Source organism: Molothrus ater, chromosome 11, assembly GCF_012460135.2.
Source record: "Molothrus ater isolate BHLD 08-10-18 breed brown headed cowbird chromosome 11, BPBGC_Mater_1.1, whole genome shotgun sequence".
NCBI classification, from domain to species: Eukaryota; Metazoa; Chordata; class Aves; order Passeriformes; family Icteridae; genus Molothrus; species Molothrus ater.
In genome coordinates, this window is record NC_050488.2 from 21,152,833 (window position 1) to 21,175,550 (window position 22,718).

General features: G+C 43.9%; 1 protein-coding gene across 3 annotated transcripts in view; it reads right to left on the bottom strand.

The window, feature by feature from the left end:
• TMCC1 (transmembrane and coiled-coil domain family 1) overlaps positions 1–7,275 on the bottom strand; it is a 74,529-nt gene extending 67,254 nt beyond the window's left edge. For 2 of the 3 annotated variants that reach the window (XM_054516030.1, XM_036390908.2), the window contains exons 1-2: positions 7,199–7,275; positions 3,446–3,692 (exon numbers count right to left, since the gene is read on the bottom strand). The gene's annotated coding sequence lies outside the window, so the exon portion shown is untranslated. Of the gene's footprint in view, positions 1–3,445; positions 3,693–5,066; positions 5,104–7,198 lie in introns of those variants that run through there. The other variant, XM_054516029.1, reaches the window with a different exon arrangement.
• Between the last annotated feature and the right edge of the window lie 15,443 nt (positions 7,276–22,718).

Genomic DNA, 22,718 nt, shown 5'->3' on the forward strand with positions numbered 1-22,718 from the left:
AACCATGGGCACCTGCCCTGCAGCACACAGACATGCTGCCAGGCCTCTTTTCAGGTGCCAAGGAACCAGCCCAGCACAGCCACAACTCCCTATCCCCTCAGAGCAGCATCTTTTGGAACAGGACCCATGTCAACCATCCATCAACTGCTACCACATAGACTTGTGAATTCCCTGCTTTGCTCACTTTTTGGACTTTTGCAATAAAAATACTGATGCATATCTATGGTTCTTTTCTTCTCTTAGATCTTATCATGCATTTTAGACACACACACACACAAACTGCACAAACACAGCACAGCAAAGCAGCCACTCACAAATATGCTGCTCTTCAATATCCACCTCCACATCCAGCTGCACAGAGGCAGTAATTTGGTATAAAGCAATTGGGCTTGACTACTTTGTTGCCAATGGGAAACAAGTAGTCATGCATTTAAAACCTCAGCCAAAATCATAATGTTTCTTCCCACATTCATGGTAAAGACCACATAAAAAAAATCCACAAATCTTTACTCAAAGCAGCCTAAGAAGAGAGCAATCTTATTTGAAATAATGCTGAATTTCAACTACCACTGAGAAGGTGTGGGCTTATAATCAGAGCCAAAAGCAAGACACAAGTTAATGGCTCCTTACAGAGCTGCTGTGCAACTTGGGTTTCTGCCAGAACACCCGTTTGCTAGCTGCAGAGCAGCTTTGCAGCTGGTCAGGCTCCCAGTACGGGTACATGATAGGAATTTCAGTACATGGGTGGTTACAGAAAACCAGCTATACCAGGTGGGTCCTCCCCAGGTGCAGAGCTTCCTCTTTCCCTTCATTGAACCTCATGAGGTTCCTGCCTGCCTATTCCTCAAGCCTATCCAGGTGCCTCTGAATGGCAGTACTATCATCAGGTCTATCAACGTCTCATCTTGCATCACCTACAAAATTCTTCACCTGGCCCTATTAATATATTATTAATAAAGAGATTGTACAGTACTGGACCCTGTACTTCTCCCACAGACTGGAATTACACCAGAAGCATTTAAAGCACTTCAGTAAACCAGAACCAAAACTTTCAGCACAACAAACCAGCTGAGAACTAACTCCCACAGCAAAAGCATGGCCAGCACAGGAACTGCTCTGCAGAACAGCAAGCACCCACTGACACAGCCTCCCTCTCTGCTCCTCTTACCACAGGATGCTCTGCAGCCCAGGCAGTCAAACTTCTCACAGGTATCCAATGCATAGCCAAGTTCTTCTGTTATGCAAAGGCTCACACATGCAGAATATCTTCCTCCACAAAGCATTTAATATAAATCAGTAGCAACCAGAGCTAGAGGCTACCCCAGCTGAAAGCCACCACAGGGAAGGACCACAGCCCCATGCACCTAGGAGGGACTGGCTTTCACCAATAGAGATTTTGCCTTCCTAAGTCAGTCAGTCATCACTGGCCTGAATGAGCTAAGCTCAGTCTTAACAGATTCTGACCCAAAGTCGCTCTGTGTTCATTTCTCCCATTTTAACTGCTATTCAACCTCAGGATCACAGCAAGGACACTCACTGCTTCTCACAGACAAGTGACACTACCCCTTATGACTGTGACCCACTAAAGCATGAAATGCTTGTTCAGCAGGCAGTGAATTTACAAACATGGAGTGCTATGGGTGCAGCATTTCCAGTGATCCCAGAAAAGGCCACAGTCCTTTTGCTCAAAACTAGTAAAACTGGGAACCATGAAAAACACATTTATTTGCCTTCAGGATAATCACCATGGCAACTGGCTTCCAGGAAAATAATAGTCAATAGCTTTAGTATTGAAGGCCACTATGGGATTTCTTAAGGACATCATCAGCTCACACAAATCCAAAATATACTGAAATTCACCAAATTCGCACCAAGTTGGGTTGCAGAATCCACATGCCTGGTACACTGCATAAAGCACCAATAAGGTGGCAATGGGTAACTCAGCAAACCACTCCTAGCGTGTTCCTACAGCTTCTATGAAAGCAGCTTACAGCAAACAATGCTCCTCCTTTCTGCCCAATGCTGCTTTTGCACACTGCCACAGCCAAATAACACTGTCCAGGCAGACTGAGAAACACATTTAAAGTGTGCTACCCCAACTTCTGTCCATTCATAACAGAGAATCTCACCAAGATGCCAATCCCTGGCCTCAGCTCTGCTCGCAGGCGAATGATGGAGGAGTTCCCGCAGCACATGTAAGGGATCCCCTTCCCAACCACTGCACTTTGCTGCCCATCACAGTTCAGACTTGCACTGAAACAGAGCCCATTCTGCCTTCCTGTCACAGGAACACTATCAGGCTGTTTTAAGCCAGACAGGGAGGTAGGTCAGATTTGTGTCCCTCTAGTATCATCTCAGCCTGAATCACTGGAGCTTATCAACAAAAGCATGCATGTTGTCTGCTAAATATATCCTATATGGCAACTGTGCATGATGAATGATTCAGTCAGGTAGCTACTTTCAGCACTAGTTTTCCTTTTTAAACTAAACCCACTAATGAATGTCTCTTCTGGAAGCCAGAGAGGTGTGTGTTTGGCTGCCTTTCACTGTAACCCACCATTAACTGACAAAACTGCCACTGCCACTGCTCTGGAACGCTGGCATCTACATCACAGAAGGGATAAGGAGTCCAAGTAATTTACAGAAGGAAAAGATGTTATCAGTGCACACCAGCCTCTTCTAAGCCCATACAGAGGCAGTTAGCCAGCTTCCTCATTGCAGGTTTAGAATATGCATAGACAGCTAAAAGCCTCCAAAGGACGCTTTAGGAAAAGGAAAATAAAACCGTGCATACCGGTTACTTTCTATGCTGTGGAAACAGCCAAGGCTGTCCATCTCTTGTTACCTGAGTGGGACAAACCTGCACAGCACCAAGGCAAATCCCACCCAGCTCTGCTTGTGTCTTGTACATCACAGGCATATTGTCTAATGAGACTGCTCCTTTCCGCGAGCAGAGACCACTGTGCCAGCACCTGTGCACAGGAAGGCAAGCAAAATATCCTTCTTTCCTAACCTTCATTCCAGATGCTTCCAAATTCAGGGCAAATACTCTGTAACTTCATGTGAGTGCTTTACCTAAGCAAATAGAGCAACCGCCATGGCCTCCCAGGCGCATTTCAATGACACATACATTTTGAAGAAGAAAATTTCTGCAGACCATGGTGGTATTTAGGAACTGAATGGGTGAGCAGTGGATACAGCTTTTCTAAACACAATCTTTTGAGTACTCCCACAGTAGGTTCAACCACGGTCACCCTCCATACAATGCCAGCTGGGTATTCTGGTGCTCCTACAGCCTCACTGTGTACACGTATATTCTGCTGCTAAAACCGTGCAAAAGAGTGCACATTAGCCTAAATCTAGAATATGTACACCTAGAGCTCTCTTTGCCCTAATCAGATGGCCTTCCCTTCCATGTGTTCTAAGTCATAGCAGGCATACATACCTCAAAAGTGCTCAGGGTAGCTTGTCTCTTTGCATAGGTATGCTCACAGTTGTAATCCAAATGTCATCAACAGACGTCTAACTTTAAAAAAAATTAGAAGTATAAATTCCAGAGGAAACAGGAAAGTCAGGGGAGGAAAGATGATATGATTTATCAGCTTCTACACTTGCAGGCATCTGCAGTAGGTACTGTAGGTCATTTTCAGAGTAAATCTTGGCAACAAAGCTTCTTTGAAGAGGAGAAAGACCTGCCAAAATTAACAAGTATAATAAGAAACGCCATTAATACCTGATAAACAATAAAACAGCACACATATTCAGAGTCCCCTTCAGAGAAAAGAATTAACTCATATGAAAAACTGGGTTTCTGCTAGCTTTGACATATTTAAAATCAGAAGCAGCCTCTGAAGTTACCTCATACTGTGACTACTTTAACCTAATAAATTATCTCAAGGAGGGAAATCCTCTAAGCATTCAAATAAAGTTTGATCATATCAGAGCATGCAACACCGTATCACATCACAGATTGCCCTGAGTCAGACAAACCTTCCCAGCTCACCAGATGCCTTGATGTTCACTGAGTATTTTGCCACAGGAGTGCCTGTGTGACCAGTGTCAGACTAAAGAGTTAAGCCACTGTCCAAAACGGGGACCAACACAGAGTGTGATGGAAGCCCCAACACAGCATGCACATAAAGTACATACTTGGAGGGTACCTGCCTGGCATAAATGTTCCAGAGTGTTGGCAAACTTCTGAACTTTTCAGGTCTGGATTTAAGTTAATAAAACGTAAACGTTTTTGGTGCAGAGACCTCCTGTTCTGTGTTTGCATTTCACACGGTATGTCAGATCTAGCTTCCAAATCAAAGTTCTCAATCTTATTTTGATAGAAGCGTTTTGTATTTTTGGTACATGAGTTTATAAATAAAAAGGGTCAACTAGATCTGCATTACCATTAAATGTTTCTGAAAGTATGAAGACATTACATTTTGCAAAAATATATTTAACTCTAAACAATTAATTGTTTTCTTCTTTCTTTTTTCCTTAACAGTTTGGCTGGAAGAACAATTTTGAGAATTTGGAGCTTAAATTCAAGCCCAAACAATCAGCTCATTGTGCTGTAACAATATCCAGGGTCTCAACTGCTTAGGGGAGTTAAGTATTTTCAGTATTTAATCACAGCAGAATACTGAGTTTCTAGAAGCGCAGACAATGCACGTCTAGACTGCCACCTTCATGTTCCATTTCATTCAGCCACCTTCACTCTTTCTAGGGACGTCAGTTTATCCTCTAGGAAACATTGTGCCGAGTTCACAGATTTGCTGACCTTGAAAGGGACCTCTTGATGTCACCTGGGCCACGCAAGGTTCATTGCCTATACACCACTTTTACAAGTCTTTCTGTTGAGAGACCACCCTGTTGCTGGCCCCAGAGAGCTCAAGTCCACAGGAGCTCCATCCCCCATGGAGAGTGCGCAACCTCTGTGCCAAGCAGCATTCAGTGTGCTACAGCAACCAGCCTTTATCAGGCCTTAGGGGACAGGCACAGCGAAACCCACTCCCTCTACTTCAGGGGTGAGGAGACTCCAGGTCTATCAAGAGGCAGCCAACCAGCCAGCTCACCTGAGAAACACCTTGCACTTGGTGAATTCAGGTGCCAAAACCCAGCTCTCACTGGCAGACAGCTACAGAACCACCTGAGGAGAACATGCCACACCAGTAAACGTGCTGGGGAAGCCAGTGGAAAGGGAAGACTCCTCCTCCAGAGCTCTAAGCAAAAATTCCTAGAAACCAAGCCCAAGATATTATCACACCAAGTCTTTTTGAATGGTTCAAAACAATTCTCAGAAAGACCAGAGAAAACACTAACACAAGGTTTGCCTGACTCCAGAGCAGCCACAGTTGCTAGCTCACAGTCAGGCACAGGCCATTCACCCAAGCAGTGGAGGAGCTGACTCACTAGATACAACCCATTTCCTGCAGAATGCACCTCTCTAAACACAGGGAAACAAAATCCGTAGACTTCCAATGATTTCTATTTTGTATCTGAATTAGACATACGTTTTAATTACAGGAACTTCAGCTGTGATTAAATAAGATGCGAGACAGCTCAAACTATGACACAAAACTGCTTGGAAAACCAAACTCAGAAATGTGGTAAATGTGGTAAATTTTATGTGGTAAATGGAGGAGGGAAACCCCAGACTTTATGGAAACCTGAAGTTCCAATTTCTTTCTAAAGCAAATTGCACACAAAGTAGATCTTTCTCCATCTTCAGTTTGCTTCCATACTTTGGATGGCTTCCAGACCAGCTGGGTGGGTTTATCAGGCAACAGAACTGGACACAGTGTACACAAAGCTCCAACAAACTTGTTCATTTGGTGCCAGAACCCTATGTGGCTGCAGAGCTGCTGAGCAGCACAAACCCTGCAAGCTGGGGAGTGCCACTGTCCCCAGACAAGAGAGGGAAGAGCTCCCCTGGGATCAAGACAGAAACAGCCCTTCCAGTGAGTACACCTACTCACCGGGCCTTCCGTGCCTCTACACACTTCCAGATGGACCAAGAATTTACCCTAAGAGAAGGATCATGACCAAAAATGGAGTCACCTGCCACATGTTAATCTTGAGTAAGACAGAGTCAGTGGTGAGCATCAGGGACAGCAGCACTTACTCCTCGGGCTGAGGAGAACCCAGTGGCACTGGCTCAGGTCAAGGCATCACTACTTCAGTGACCACACCAGTAGCCTGGACTGTTACTAAGGGCTTCCAATCTGCAGAAACACCTGATTTTAAGGTTTGTGGATGATGGACACTGTTTACTGATGCAGTGGGAGTTACATTACCTTCTTCTGCCTCCCCCTCCCCTAGACTTCGACTCAGATCTTTGTACCTTCAGTTCAGACCTTTACACCTCCTACCCACCAAGAAGCCTCATTAAGTTTCCCTATTGATAGAGTTTTTTAGTGAAAGCAATGCTTCCACCCACCATGGGAGTTTTGCTGGCCACCGCATTTGTGACTAATGCACACCAGGTACTTCCGTGTCTCCACTGACAGCAGCTGCACACAAGTCACAAACAGAGTGTCAGCTCCAAGTCTCGTGAATTTTAGCACTCATAAAGCTTCGAAGCTGCTGCTTTACCCCTTAAGCTCTTTACTTTAAAGGCCTGTCACTGACAATCTGCTTTTAAGCCGGCAAATTCTGAGCTCGCCATGAAATAATTCATGTCTTAACCATCTCATCAAAGACAGCCAAGGCGAGCAGGAATCAGTGAAGCGAACACACGCCTCAGCCCGCCCCAAACCAACGCGAGGGCCGAGGCGGTGCCTTGCGAACCTCCGGCACAGGCCACACGTGCGTGGGGCCGCCCCCGGGAGGGCCCAGAGGGCTCTGGGGGCCGCGGGGCATCGGGGCGGTCGCGGGGGCCACGGCAGGGGCCGAGGGCGCCACTCGCCACCGCCGGGCCGGACATCGCCCCGCGAAGCCCGGGTCCTGCGTCCCGGACGACGGCCCGGAACGGGGCGAGCAGGGCGGCGGGGCCGCGACCGGACAGAGAGTCCTAAACCGGCCGCAGGAGCGGGGGCGGTGAGAGACAGCCCGGCCGAGCGGCGGGTCTGGGGGTGGATGAGGCGCTCGCGATGGGCGCACGCGGGGCCGGTCGGGCGGGGTCCCCTCGCCCCGTCCCTCGGTTCCAGGTGTTCTCCCGCCCCGTTCCCGATCCCGTTCCCGATCCCGCGGTCCGTCGGTCACTCACCGGCCGAGCGGCGGCCGCTCCATCCCCGCGCGCCGCCACCGCCCGGCCCGGCCGCGTGACGTCGCGCGAGAGGTAGGGCGGGCGCGCGCGGTGGCGTCACCTGCGGGGGCGGGCCCTGCGGTAGGGCACGCCCTCCCGGCGGCGCCTGCGCGGTGAGGCCCCGCCCCAGCAACGCTGCCGCGGTCACGTGCGGGGTGGGCGGAGTCAGATCAGTTCCCGGTGCCGCTGCCTCTGGTCTCAGACCGGCCCGGCCCAGACCGGCCCGTTCCCGTTCCGCGGGGTCTCTGCTTGGTCCGTTCCCGTTCCCGTTCTCGTTCTCGTTCTGCGGGGTCTCTGCCGGCCGCTCCCGTTCCCGTCCGCGGGATTTCTGCCCGGCCCGGCCCGGCCCGCTTCCGGCCGCGGCGGGCGCCGGGGCGGCTCTCGTTCTCTGTGCTGCGGAGGCGGCAGACTCGCACTCCAGACAGTTTTTCTCTACTCACCTCTTCCGTCTCCCGCAGCCCCTTCCCGCTGGGCCCGGCCCCTTCGGGCGCAGCCATGGCTGAGCTCCCTTGGGTGGCTCCTCGCCTTGAGAGCCCGTCACTCCCCCTCAGGTGTGACTCCCGCACAGGTGAGTCACGGCCCCCTCAGCACTGACTAAAGCACAGCCTTCCAAACAGCAGGGAAAACCCACCTCCCCCTGCCAAACACCCTTGGCTCTGACCTCTGGGTCGAAGGAGCAGGAAAGGACAGTCATGCCAGGGTTGGCTTTGAATAGTTACCGTGGATTGAAATGTCCTTAAAAGGTAAAATCCGTGAATTTCCACCACAGCAGACACCCCAGCCTGAGGTATCTCAGATCAGTAGCATATTCCCAGCTGAGTATTAAAGGGGCTGTCATCTGATTTTCTGGTCCCCGTGACTAAATTGCTGTAGCTTTGCTCTCATGGTCCAGAAATCCTAGAGACCCTTCAATGAAATTATGGCTCATTATAACTTTGAAGGATGCACTTTAGTCTCTAGACAATGGTGTAATGCACTAATATAATGAAAAGTACACTTCCATTTGCAAGATGCTCTGTCTCTTGTGACTGCTCCAATGCAGCCAAAGAAGTTAGTAAAAGAAAAGCAATTAATGCAAATAATAATAAAAATTTAGTCTTTTTCATGTTTTTGACTTTCCAAGAAAGTTGGCCTCATATCATTGCTCTTGAGCTAGATAAATGTGATTAACCCCCACTGCAGATGGAGGTGCTGTATTAAAAACACCTTTCTCAACTGCCCAGGTACAGGGCACCCGATGCTCAGAGGGTGATGCTCAGCATCAGCAAGGGACACCAAGGCCCCACAGCTGATCTGCACAACTTCTCTGCATACACCAGCATGTGTCCTTGTTGTGTGACTGGATTGCCGTGGATTCCCAGTGCTGTGCAGAGCACTGGAATGAAACCCTGGACAGCTTTTCCCCTTGGTAAGGCACAGGTACTGCACAGAGTGTGAGTGTAAACCGACTGTGTGCAAACTCCTTCTACCCAGCGCTGTCAGCACCTCGCAGCACCTGGGCTCACTGGGTCCCACTTCAGTGGCCCGTGCACCCCACAGCTGCCCTTGGGCACCCACGCCACTGAGTGGAACACTCCGCTGCCTGTGGGCAGCACACCTTGCAGTGTGTAACCCCAGGGGGATGCCCAGCAGTCAGACGCGAGGGCAGACGTGTCACACGCGTGTCGGCTGCACTCATGCAGGCTGAGCGCAGGGCAGCGGGGGCACGCCGGGCGGAGCCCCGCACCCCGCCATGGAAGGTCCGTCCGGCAGGGGGCAGCAGCGCCCCAGCCAGGCCAGCGGAGCTGGGACTGCGCTGGGACTGAGCAGGCACGGGCAGCAGGTGTTACGGACACACACTCAGGCAGATCACACACACCGATAGCTCCAGGGTCAGGGTACACTCACATTAGGGCTGAAACACCTGTTTCACATCCGTTGTCCGGGCTAGACTTTCCTACTGGCCCTTTACTGTTTACTACTGACCCATAACCTGCACTTCAACTCAACACAATTATTATTTTCTGTAGAAAACCTCAAAACTTAAACTTTGTTGATGTCCTGTCTGAGAATCAAGACAGAAATGGTTTAATTCTTCCATTGTACAAAAAGGGAAGAATGACTGAACTGAGGAAGTGCGGAACTACTGAAACCTTTGGTAGCAGGTCGCTGTTGGACAAATGGAGAAGGCACAGAGCACTACTTAATCAGAGGCTTCAGGATCCCGTGTGGGCTTGGATCTGCAAGTGAAATAAATCATAGCATGTGTCTCAGACTGGATAGCCAGGTGGTGTCCCTCTACAACAGAAAGGAGTGGGCAGGCATTGCTCCTGCTGCTGTTCCTAGGAGTTCATACTGCCCCTCTAATGCAGTACTCAGCCTCATTGGCACAACTGACAATTAACCAAATGTTAGCAAGTCATTCATTAGTCTGAACCCTGTAAAAGTACCCAACAGCACTACATCACTCAGAGTGACTGTGCTCATCCTTGGAAGGACCACAAGAGCCTCACTGCCTGTTGGCATCTACTGTCAGCAGCTACTCTTGCCATCTAGGTGTCTGTCCTGCCTCACACTTAATGTCCATATAGAGCTTAAACAAGGAGCTAAGCTTGTAACACTGAATTACAAAGTTGGGAGGGGTGTAGTAAAAATGGGGTTTTATTCAAACCAATGTAGTGTTAAAATGGATTTGGGAAACATAGATTCAGGTCAGTTAGAAATCAATAATCAAACCTGACTATTATAAATTCACAAATACATTTCTGCATTTTTTCCTTACAAAGTTCTTTGCAAACTGCAGTTGAAATACCTAAGAACTTCTAAAATGCTGGGATACAAATGAAATGTGGAAACTGCAGGCCTTTGAGTTATTCAGGCCAAGTGAGCTGGTTCAGGGAACAGACTGTGAAGGACAGACTTGTACTGAGCATATTCTCTCCATTTTCAACAGACTACTGGGGTAGGCTCAGCTTTGGCGGTACTGTGTGACCTGAATTTCACAGTCTGCCTAGAAGCACAAATCAGGCTGGGAAAAAAATAGATGCAAGAATGCAGGAGGTCCTTGTTTTCCACTTTTTCCCTGTCTTCCATTTTAACTGTGTATATGAGAGAGAATGAGAGAATAAGACTGGCTGAGGAACTGCATTATGCACTGTGTGCCCTGAAGTACAGAATATCAGGGAACTGAGGGATAGCCTGAGGTGAAAAACTGATGCTGGACTTAATGATGAATCCAGGTCATTGACTTGAGATCTGGCTGACAACATCTGAATTTGGGATATTTAAATCCAGGATTAAAATTAAATTCTACAAATTTTAAAATATGTCCATCCCACTTTGGTCAGTTTACAGCATCTAGGTATGCACCATATTTTAGAGCCCTTAACTATCTTCCATTCAGACTGCTGCAAAAAGGCTGTGCAATATTATGTAGTTCAATCCCAGTGCATTCACTTAAAATTACCTTTGACATACTTCAATTAACTAACCAGTGTGGAATTAAGCTTGGAGTAAAATCACATCATAAGAACAAAGTGTGGGAACGTGTTAGGCTAAGCTCAGTTCTTGACTTGCAGGCAAGTAATAAACTAGAAATTCATTTGCAATTATTTTAAAGCATATCTTAACATTTTTCCTCTGAGTTTAGTAGAGGTACTTCACAACCATAGGAAGACTGTTGGCTTTTAATGCAGTTAAGAGAACAAATTCTTATTGTGGCCTATGTCTTGAAGATTTCCAGCTATGATCTAAGAACGCACCTTTGCTTTCAGATGAAGAGGACTAAGAGAGTATGGGGCAAAGTGCCTTTTAAAATTTTAGTTATACTTTGTATAAAGCTTTTTACTGCAATACCATTACAGACTTAGGTGTTTACACTTCTAAGGCAAATACAAATATTTCTTCCTCTCCATGTGTGTAAGTGAGATAAAACCATTGAAGTAGGTGGGAGGCATCAGCACTTAAAAGTTTTCATGAGAATACAGTTATATTAGATCTTACAGGAACCTATAGCACATATTGTTGGTTTCTCTATAACTACATCTGAACAAGATGGGATTTGTGTCACCAAAATAGCATAAAAAGAAGAAACCACAGCCCTGAGAAACTTAAGAAGCCCCACAAAAAACCCCCACCCTTGTCTGGCAATTTTTGAATGACCAAGGCTTCTGTGTAACAAACATGCAACCAACCTTGTCTATCAGAAAGATTCAGAAATTATTTAAGATTAGCACATCTAACTCTGGGTAAGCAAGCGACACAGCACTATTCTGTTTTGCAACTCTATCTTTAAAACTGTCTGACTGCTCAGATTTCTTCCCATCCCTAAGCTGCATGTTTTACAATGGGAGAAGGAGAGAAAGGGTAAAAAAAGGGCACAGCAAGGGCTGACTACTCAATAAAGTATGGAGAGCCAGGAGCCAAACACCTGGCACAGCTGGCACAGCTGGCAAGGCAGCAGCCTCCAAAAGCCAGGCCTCCCCTAGCACCTGAGCAGGATCAACAGGAGAGGCCCAGAGGCTGTGGCCAGGTCTACCAAGCCCAGATCACCTGTCTTGCCTCTACAGACCTGCCTGGCAATCACATGTAACCCTGGTTACTGTCACTAGAACTGATCCTCACCCATGGACTGACGTCGTGGCTGGACCTCGTCACCTCAAACTGCCCTGACGCTCTGGTTGACTCTGGCTGCCGTTGTCAGTGCTGCCCTGTGCCCTGCACACAGGTGTGCCCTCAGGTGCCGCACTGGGAGGCCCCTGCCCCACCTGCCTTGTGGCGCCTCACATCCTGGTCCTCCATCCCTCAGTGAGCCCCTGGACTCACTGCTCTCTGGCAGCTTTACTCTGAGCCTCTGCATAAGAAGAGGAATGGGGATATCTTTCTGTATTTCTGCCCAAAGGCAGGCTCATGGCAATCATCCTATGGGCATTAGGTCTGACTGTTGTGACATGGCAGGGGAAATCTCCCAGCCTCAGTGTGAGGGAAAGCGTGGAGTTCACATGGACATTGATTACAAACACTCTCATCTGAGGCCTCATCCATATCCTCCTGGCTGAGTCCTACATGAGTGGGAAGGGGCTGACAGCATTCTCACCACTGCAGCAGGTTATTGCACTGGGATCTGGAAGAACAGTAGGTGACAGAGAGGTCCTGAGGAATGACACGAAAACACTGCAGGACACCATCAAAGACATTATTGATCCAGCCACTGGAATGAGATGTCTCAGAATTATTAAGATTAACTGCAGGGTTTACTTAAGAACAAAGGATCAATACTTAGCTTGGGAGGAATGATTTGGTGGAATGATAAGAAGTTTCTCTGTGACATTGAATGATAAACTCCCAGTTCTCATACACTGGGAGAGAAAAACATGTTTTCATGTTTTCCTCTAAGTAAAAACTGCCAGGTTTGCCATCTTTCTGAGGATGCATACAGAAAATGAAGGCTGTGAGGGAGACAAAAGGGATTCAAGTGTCGCAGACATCTTTTTGTGAAATCTTTTCTTAGGATTTTTCCTCTTCTGAGAAGCTGAGGCCTCAGAAACAAAATGTAAACAATGGTTATCTGCTGCTGTGGAATGCAACAGGTCCATCTGTGACTGGCCCATCTTGGATGTTTATAATTAATGGCCAATCAAGGCCAAGCTATCTCGGACAGAGTCCGAGAGAGCTGCCTTTTGTTATCATTCTTTTCTATTCTATTCTTAGCTAGCCTTCTGAGAGACGAAACCTTTCCTTCTATTTCTTTTTAGAATAGTTATAATGTAATATATATATCATAAAATAAGAAATCAAGCCTTCTGAACATGGAGTCAACATTCTCGTCTCTTGCCTCATCTAAGAACCCCCGTGAGCACTGTCACATTCAAGCAGTGGCCAGTGCACTCAGCTGCATTTCTCAGACTCAGTGCTTTCAGGCTTCACAAGGGGAATGCAAAGCCCATGTATACTCCCTAGCTCAAATTACTGGTAGGAACCTTTGTGAGAATAAAACTGGAGGTTCTTACAAGAAGGACGCCAGCATACAAGAGAGAACTTTAGGAAAAATGCTGGAAGGAAGGACAGCAATAATGATGAGGCTGAAAATTTTAAAAACTAAACTCCAAGGGTCTGAAGACCACAGCAGTAATCCAACTAGAAAGTGCTGAATGATGGTAGTGAACTACCTTGATATGGTTCTGCATTTGAAAAAACAATTTCTTTTGTTGCAGTTTACAACTATTAAAAAAGTAACTAGAGAGACAATTTGTAAGAGCAATCAGAATCCAACCCTGCCCTTACTCATCAGCTTGTACTTCTCATGAACACTCACAGGAGACACAAAAATGTTTTAAGTGTTTTAGTTAGTTACATCATTTCACCAGCTTTCTTCAAGTCCTTCCACTTCCAAAAAAACCCCCAAAAAACCAACAACAAACAAAAACCCCAAACAAACAAACAAACAAACAAACAAAAACAACAAATCAAAAAAGTAAATATGCCTTGAGCTTCATGATGCTGCAGCTTTGCTGAGCAGACATATGATTTTCTGTAATGAACTGAATATATACCTACTTGGAGTACAAGATTAAAGCGATCATTTACTCTAAGTGCTATGTAATGCAGACATAGTTTAAGATGCTTTATGACATCAAAGGAGAAAGAAATACTGAACACAGAACATGAATTATCTGTATAGCCCAAACTATACAGACATTTGACTTATTGCTTTGTTTTACAAAAATCACAAAAATTTGTCATGCTCCATACAGGAAGCTTTTCCTCTCACTGACTTGGTCAGATGTTAAAAATGTAACATAAAAGATTTTTCTGTTCTCATAAACATGACTTGCCAACAAAGAAGTTTGTTCTGCATGAGGTATTACTGGATCAATAAGCAAAAGGCCGAGAGGAAATGTAACCTACCAAAGAATAGACACATTTTGCTGGAACGATGTGTTGTCATTAGGTATAATTGGGCAAATGGCGGTGTGATCTCCAAAGCCTCAGCTGATCATATTCCCCTGGGTACATTAATAATTTTAGGGAAAAGTGCATTAACTATGCCTTGCTTTATTGTACTGCTGAAGTGGAGAACAGGTGTGAGAAAACAAACAAGTTTGTAATCTTTGCTTCCTTTCCAAATGAATTCTTAATCACTTTGGCTCTTATTTACATACAAGATTTAACTTTTTGATAATTATGAGAGCAACTTGGCAGCTTCCCTTTTGTGGCTCAGGTAAGCAGATTCAAGAGGCTTTTAATTCCTAGTACTAATACATATAGCTTATTCAGGTCTTTCTAAAAAGGCAGATAACATCATGCCCGCCCTTGACAAAATAAGCAAAGATCAACAACACAATTGTTGCCATTCTAGACTTACTTGCACTGAGAAGCAGGTCTTATTGCATCAGGATGAAAGCAGAATATCATTTCAGCCTTTGTCATGGGAATGTCTAGCTCTGTGCCAAATTTTGACCCTTCTTGATACATCTGATCAGTATGCTGAATTAAATCAACTGGGGCTGAGCAGTCCCTACAATTTATGCAAGCATGAATTTGGAGCAGTGTGGATAGGAAGAAAGAGGAATGAGAGTGTCTTCTCAGTGCTTGTGTGCAATTAGATCTGATCATGGTTTACAGTGACACAGATGACACTGGTCTAACACCAGCTGCCCCAATTCTACTCTCAGTACCTCCATCTGGGTGACTGTGCTCCAACTCTTGCACCACCAATTCATTCTAAAACTAGTGAGTTCTTTGAATGAAGAAAAATATCAGAAAATTATCACCAACTGCTGCTTAATTTCAGGGTCACCAAGTGAGTATTTTAGTTTTCTCCCCAGTCTTTCTGCTCCCCTAAAGGCAGTTCTTCCCTGTGACAGATGCCTAAAGGAAAAATGCTCCCCTGCTGAAGACCCCTGGTGGAAGCATACATGTCACCTGGCCAAACAACTCAAACTTCTTTCTTTGCTCTTCAGTGGCTCAATTAGGAAGTCAGAGTGTTCTTGTTTCCAAGTCTTATATGAGATGTGAGACTTAATTTAAAGACATCTTGTTCAGTCAGAAGCACCTAAATGGTCATTGATTGTTTTTCCATAGATGGATATGTAAGTCTCTTTAAAAACACAAACTGTTTGTTATTTGTGTTCTGTTTCCATTGCTAGACAGGCTACAGGGTTTGTGTTAATATTACTGAAATAAGACAAATACAAGTTTGAACAAGCCAAGCCTAAACTCTTACACTCCTGAGTACCAGGAGAATTGCCATGTAACCGAGACAAAATTGTTCAGGCGCAGTCACGTTAATTAGAAATATCTGCAAGGATCCTGGAGAGAGAACATCTGGTTGGAAAATTTCCATCATCATTTAGATGCTGAAAATTCAATAACGCAAGGACAATATTACTTTATACCAGTTAAAGATAATAGGATGGCTATAGCTCCCCTTTGGTTCATTGGGCTCTGAACAGCACAGCAGCACCTGTGCAGTGTTCAGGAAACTTCTGTCTGACCATCCAGGAGCCACTCTGGCATTCACACTTGCATCACCTGAGCTGGGACTGAGGCCCCTTTGCAGTTTCTACCCCCACTCTCACAATCAGACCAGGTTTCCTTACCTGGCTCGGACATAAATATATTTCCTGAAGTAGATAAACATTAAAGAAGCAAAGACCTTTTAGCAACCTCTGGCAATATCAAGTCAGATAACACAATATCATTCATTTAACTTAATCTTTTCACTTGGGTTCCTCGGAGATAGCAGTTAAATTCTGCTACAATCACAAACTTACTCTACATCTATACAATTTCAATGGTTGCAGTTGATTCACATGCTATAGTAGGGCTCTGCTTCTGCTCTCACAGCCAGAAAAAGAGGACAGTACCCGGTACCTAGAAGCTGCCACTGTTCCATATGTTGTCAGATCTTCAAAGGATCAAAGCAACCAAGACAACAACTACTTGAGCAAACCTGGCTACTTCCTTTGTGTTTAAATGGGAAAGATAACCCTTTGAAAATGTCACCACTTAACTGTAAATTCACTGTCATTACATTGGTTTTAATTTTTTGTGTTGTCAATTTGTCAGGCAGCTGAGAACTCTAAGAACAGAAGTTAGTGTAGAAGAAAAAAGAAGTTCTGTTAGTTCTGTTAGTGTAGAACTAACAGAAGTTAGTTCTGTGGATTACAAAACTTGTAGTCTGCAGAATTTGTAGTCTGCTAAATTTTTAAGTAGGGAGGTCCAGACTATATCACCTTGGAGTCCATATTCTGAAGCAGAAGTCTAAATAAACCATGATCTACTTGTAATCAGAAACTGTTTTACCTCATAAGGTCCCCAAACTCTCTATTACTGTAGATCACTAACCCTGTAATTAAAAAATCCGCAGCTACCTGAGGCTGAAAAGGACTTAATAACTTTGCAATTTAAGTTTGCTACAGAGTGAGCACATTGCACCTGTCTTGACTGGCAAGACTGGCTTCTTTATCCAAACAAGGGAAAGAACAAGCTAACTCAGAGCCCTTTTTACGTAGAGTTTAGAGCTCCTCTGTAACCACTGCTATATTATGTCTGGCTGGGACAGAGTTAATGCCAGTGCCAGGCAGCCTCTGCATGTCTTGATAAGCTATTTCAAATGTCAAAATATTGGGTCATATTTTTGAATAAAAGCTATAAAATAGAATGTTATGAAAGTTTTAACTTTGTATTTTCCATGATGATCTCTGAATCACTCATGGAAATGCAGGTGTGAAAGCAACTCCCAAGAGGTTTTTTTTTTTTACTTTTTCTAGTTGCTTTACTTTTGTTACAGTTTCTAGATGTGTAACATTTGCTAGGATACCTATAGATCATCACAGAGGAAATTTAACAAAAGGATTGCTTTTATGAATGTCCTTTTTTCATCCTTTGGAAGTAATTCCAAACCCTGCATTCTCTTGTACCACATTCAAGGAAGACTATCACCAGCCATTCCAGGAGTGCATTCTAGAATTCCATCACACCATTTAGGTGTCAACATAGAACATTTCAAATCTGCTAGCAGCCTCAGCAAGGAAAGAAAGAAATTTGGAGGAGAAAACTGTTTATTAAAGGCATCAGCAGTTTGTAGAAAGAATCCTGTGAAATTGCTGATATTTAATATATGTATGATATAAAATTGTGTTTTTGTCACAATTGACCACACCAAAGCTTCACCAGAGTCAGATTAAACACGAGTTTTGTATTCACCATTTTCTTTACTAAGATTTGCATGCCATGCCCACCAGGCTTGGTGAAGTCTACTTGCTCCCTAGGAAAAACCCCAACAAACTATAAATAACAATTTTTACTTCTCTTGTCATAATTTGTGACTGTTAAAGCATATCACAAGCATCAAAACTCTCTGTATCGTATCACTATAGCTTATTTGTGGACAGGGAACACAAAACTCGGATATTTAAGGGCTTACTTAATTCCAGTTCCCATCTACGAAAAGTCTGAGTATGGTTTTAACTATAGTTGGATTTTTGCCTCAATGAGTCACTGAAAATCACAGAGCAATTCAATGTAAGAGACAGAAACAAAATCAGCTCAGTTCTCAGGCTCCATTCTAATCAAATAACCATGTGGTCTCCCAGCTTGGTGCTTATAAAAATACAAGATATATGCTGTAGTTTGCATCTGCAAACCATTCTCCAGCTACTTTTAAATGTATCTTTGTTCATGCTCAGGCTTTGCTGAAAACACCCAGGGGAAGAGAATGACACAAAACCTGAGAGGCATACAGACTTTGTGCCTCACAGTCTTCTCAGCAGAAGCAGGTGTTAAATGACTCAAGGAACTTCTACTCCAGGGCTACATGTTCATTCACTCAGCTTCCCTTGAGATGCACAGAGTCTGCCAGCTGGACTGATGAGAAGAGAAATCCACGAGAATATCACAGAAGCTATTTCTAAAAATCAATACTACTCCTGGTCTCAGCAGATACCTCACTGACCTCATGTGTGTCTTTATTGCCCCATAAAGAACAATGACTAGTATTTGTTCAATAATTACAATTCCTGTCCCCAAAATGGCATCTGAACACCTATTGATTCTCACTTTATGCTGTTTGATTGTAAACAAACCCATTAAGCACCCGTGGAAGAGTCTATCGTTATTACAATGACTATGAAAGTTATAAAGGTGCAAATTAGATAAAGGTCATTGTTGTTATGTAGCTCATAGTACAATATGAAAACGGTCTTGAGCAACTGGTTGTGGAGACCTTCCTCCCCCTCCAAGTCTCTTAGCCGCACATCAAGCTCCATCTAAATGACTGCGCACAATGAGCAAGGGAGCAGTTCTGTACTGAGTACTCCGTAAACTTCCCTCATACTAACCAGTTAGTTCACACAATCCACCAAGGAAAGAACTCCCAACCTACCGTGCTCTACAGAAGGCACACATCTGATATGGTAGCGTATCAGATCTCTGGTGGCTTCTGTGGTTAGTCAAGTACAGGCAGTAGCACTTCCCGGTTGACTTCCAGCCACACCTCTAGTGCCATAAATCCATATATTTGCTACAGTGAAGGCTTGGATTCTAAGTAAGAGCTTCCAGTTTCATTGGTATCATTAGTAATGGTTGCAAGTGACAGGAATAAAAATTCCTGTAGCCATGTGCCCTGCAGACACAGTGAGACTGATGGACAATACTAGAAACAGTAAACTATATCATTAATATTTGCTAAGACCCTCCTATAAATGGCCTGTGCTGGAATCAGACAGCAAAACCTGCACGTCTTTAACCTTCTGGTAATGGCAAGTGACCAGCTTTCTTATAAGCCTTTTCTTACAAAAGGGAGGAAATTCATGCCAGGATAAAATGACTGTCTTCTTTCTTTCACATCCTTTTTCAACACTGTAGCAAAGCTCACAAATCAACTCTAACCCGGTCCTGATTAGCTTGATGCTGATTTACAGCTACCCAAACTCCTGAAAGATCAGATTTATGGCCAACGCAACTGACATGATTACCCCACCTTCTTGCTTCATCATTTCATACACCTCCAGGTGCACGTGTAGATGTTTGATAGGTCTACGTGCACATGGAGATGTATGCATATACACCTAGATTTAATTCTAACTCTCTTGGGAAGACAGTTTCAGATTTTACTTCACCATAGTACTTCTGACAACAGGATTCTGATCTTCACTGTTGCTGTGCTACAGGACTCCTAAAATGAGTAGCTGAAAAGATAAAATGTCTACTCTTACTGCAGGAACATGGTCAGCAAATTTAAGCCCTCACAAAATGAGTAGACCAAATAACTTAGTAACTATTAAGAAAGACAAAGGTACTAGACAAAATAGACAGGAACAGTTCATAAGTAAAATCCAGCATTACACACATTCATCATCACAGGCAGACAGGAACGCCTGAGGAGAAGGAGCAATACCTGAACTGTTACCTAATTCAACCAGATCAGCTGGCATGACTGGTACCAGAAGTTAACTCTGTTAGTTAAACCAGATTCCTGTTCAAAATTCCTCTCTACGTCTGATTCTTCTCCAGTAGAAGAGCAGTTCTTAGGTGTTGTGTATAGATAGGCACAAACACATCTGCCTTGCTGAGGTGGTCCTGCCACGGGCCCATTTCCCTTTCTTAGCACATCAACATATACAAGTTAAGGGTAAATCACATTTGTGCTGCATCCTTAAAGCCAGGCTTGAGGTCACTTTACAGAATAATTTTAAATGAACTTTGAACATTGTCTTTTACAACAGCCAAATGCAACAATAAGATATACACGTCTTTAATTTTAAAAGCTGCTATAGAAATATCTAAATTTTGAGAGGATGATGTTCTACAGTGAGGCACAAGGAACATGTCTGGAACTTTTCATTCTGCTTTTACATCCTATTCTTACTTGTGCTCTCCGATTCCCAATCACTGGGGATGCACCATTTGTGGCAAGCCTTCAGGAGCTTTGGAGCCTTGTACCTGACAACTGTACCAGCCAGGACTGGCAGGCAGACTATCCAAATATGCTCTCTGCTGATTGCTTCTGGTGAACTGGACAGGAGTACTGGCTGCAAGCTGAGGATTGTGGACTTCAAAATCCAAATCAGCACTTTCAAACACTTGGTGCCAAACACTAAATCTCTTAGCAACTCTACCTCATCTCTTCACACCAAATTATGGCTTCTCTGTCATAATTAGTATGTCTTAGCAGTGAGTGTAAGGGACAGGCACAGAGCAAGCACATCACCATGTCACTTCTTTAATTTCTATGGAAGTAGTGATCTTCTATCTACAACCATCCAACTGACTTTGCCATTTACCTCACAGTGTGAATCAGAGTTGCTTCTGAAAAGTAAGCTGAATGTTTTCTACCATTCTAAATCAAATTTCCCCAAATCTATTCTTGCTATATGATGAAACTTGCCCCAGTTCAAACATAGTATTTTGGCAAGGTGAACTGAGCTGTAAATTTGCTTCATCTGATGACTGTTGGAAGTAAACAAGATCTTGAGTCTTGTCATCAGTAGCTGCGAAAAAACAACAGGGTGGGCAGCTGGAAGGTTTCTTTGGTGCTTGGAGGCATAGAGCCATGTCTGTTTCAGTAAGTGACATTTGTTTTGAAAGATCCTGGACTGTGCCTGAAACAAGAATCAGGGCACAGAAATATTCTTTCTGATGATGGCAATTTTCTTCCCAAATCACAGGGTTCACTTGACTAAAAAACTATAGAAATAATTCTGCATAAACATTGTTGAGATAATTACAAAATAAAGAATCACTACAATGAATCTATTGAGATCTTTAATTCCAAACTGCCACCCTCCCAGAAAGAATAAACTGTGAGTTAGTCTGACTCTTAAATATACAATTAAGCCTGTCAAGTTTTGGCTGCCTAATATGCTGTTTAATATTGAAAAATCTGTCATTTAACCAATATGTGGCATTAATGTCATAATGCTTTGGGTTTGCTTCCTCATGAACAATACAACTATTTAGCCAAGACAAGCAACATGTTATTTATACACCTTTTGGCAACAGTTTTAATGATATGTGGGATACTGCCCTTTCCTTCTAATATAATAGTTCCCTTTTTGGATTGAAATTGATGAGGAGAGCTGTGTATGTGTTCCATGAGGAACTTACTCAGTAATTCTATTAAGGGCTTCCTCACAAAGAAATAAATGTTCTCAATCTCCTTCAATACTCATCCTACTCATTATTTAAAACAGAAGGCCTAATCTCTCCATATATTAAGTTTCCTCAAAGGGTTTTCTATTAGTTTCAATGAATTCAAAAAATTAGGCTTCAACACTTTTATGTTTGCAAAACTATGAAAGTCTGGGCCTTACAGTCAGAGCAAAAGGTTTTGCCATTTCTGGAATTTTTGACAAGGAGGTGTCAATTGAAGGTTACACAGCCTTCAAAAGGAATCCTTTACACATCCTTACCATGTTCAGGTCATGCTTCAAGTGCCATTCAACATCAGCCAGTAGAGCTTCTAATAATTTCACCAGATTCTCCAGCCCAATTCCTTCACCTGGGTGCAACTAAAGCTCAGCCCCAAAAGGCCGCAGAGCTTACATCACAAACAAGTGTTTACCACTACAGACTCTTGCACTAGGCAACAAGAGAAGTACTGTGGTGGGGGCTCAGTGCTGGAAGAAAGAGAACATGATAGACGAGTTACCTTCATTTCCTTCCTAGATTTTATATTCACAGCTAATGAAAACAAATAGGAAAGCTGTCCTTATTATTCCTCAAGGGTTTTGGTTTTATGATGACTTGCAGCAAAACCAGCTGGGCTATGATAAACTGATCTGCTGTCCATCTGAAGCCCCCTGGCTGGGTACGTTTACACAAAGGGATCTTTTTTTTTTGCTAATACTGGTGGTGACCACAGTAGGCTGCATTTCAAAAACCTCCTTCATGTGTCATTACATCCACTCAGAAGTGTCTAGGTCCATTTACTTAGCAAATGAATTTTGGGGGCTATCTATTCTATTCTATTCTATTCTATTCTATTCTATTCTATTCTATTCTATTCTATTCTAGCAGATAGAAGTTGGTTAAAACTCTGCCTCCATTAATTATTAAGATTTAATACAAGGTTTGTAGATTAGGTATAATATCTTCTATTGTAGTGACATCTATTGCCATGAAAAGCTGACAGTTCTGGGAGATCACAAGTCCTTTTTTGATTCTAAGAGGAGAGACAAACTTTCAGACATGAATGCATTTCCTTGGGCCTAAGAAAGGTTTGTACTCCTGAAGGCTTGCCTCCCACGTAAAACTATATTATGGGTCTAATATACCATCTAAAGATCATTGTGGCTGTACATACTCTGGCACTCCGATGTCATTAAAATCAAAATGAAGAAAAGCTGGAATTATACCTCTCACAAAAATACAATACATCCTCCTCCAGGGCAAACTATTTACCTGTTCTTATGCAGGAAGGATCATGTTAAGATATCACATGGAAAGAGAGAATTGTCCACCTATTACTGATATCCATCTCCCTAATTTTCTGCCTGAG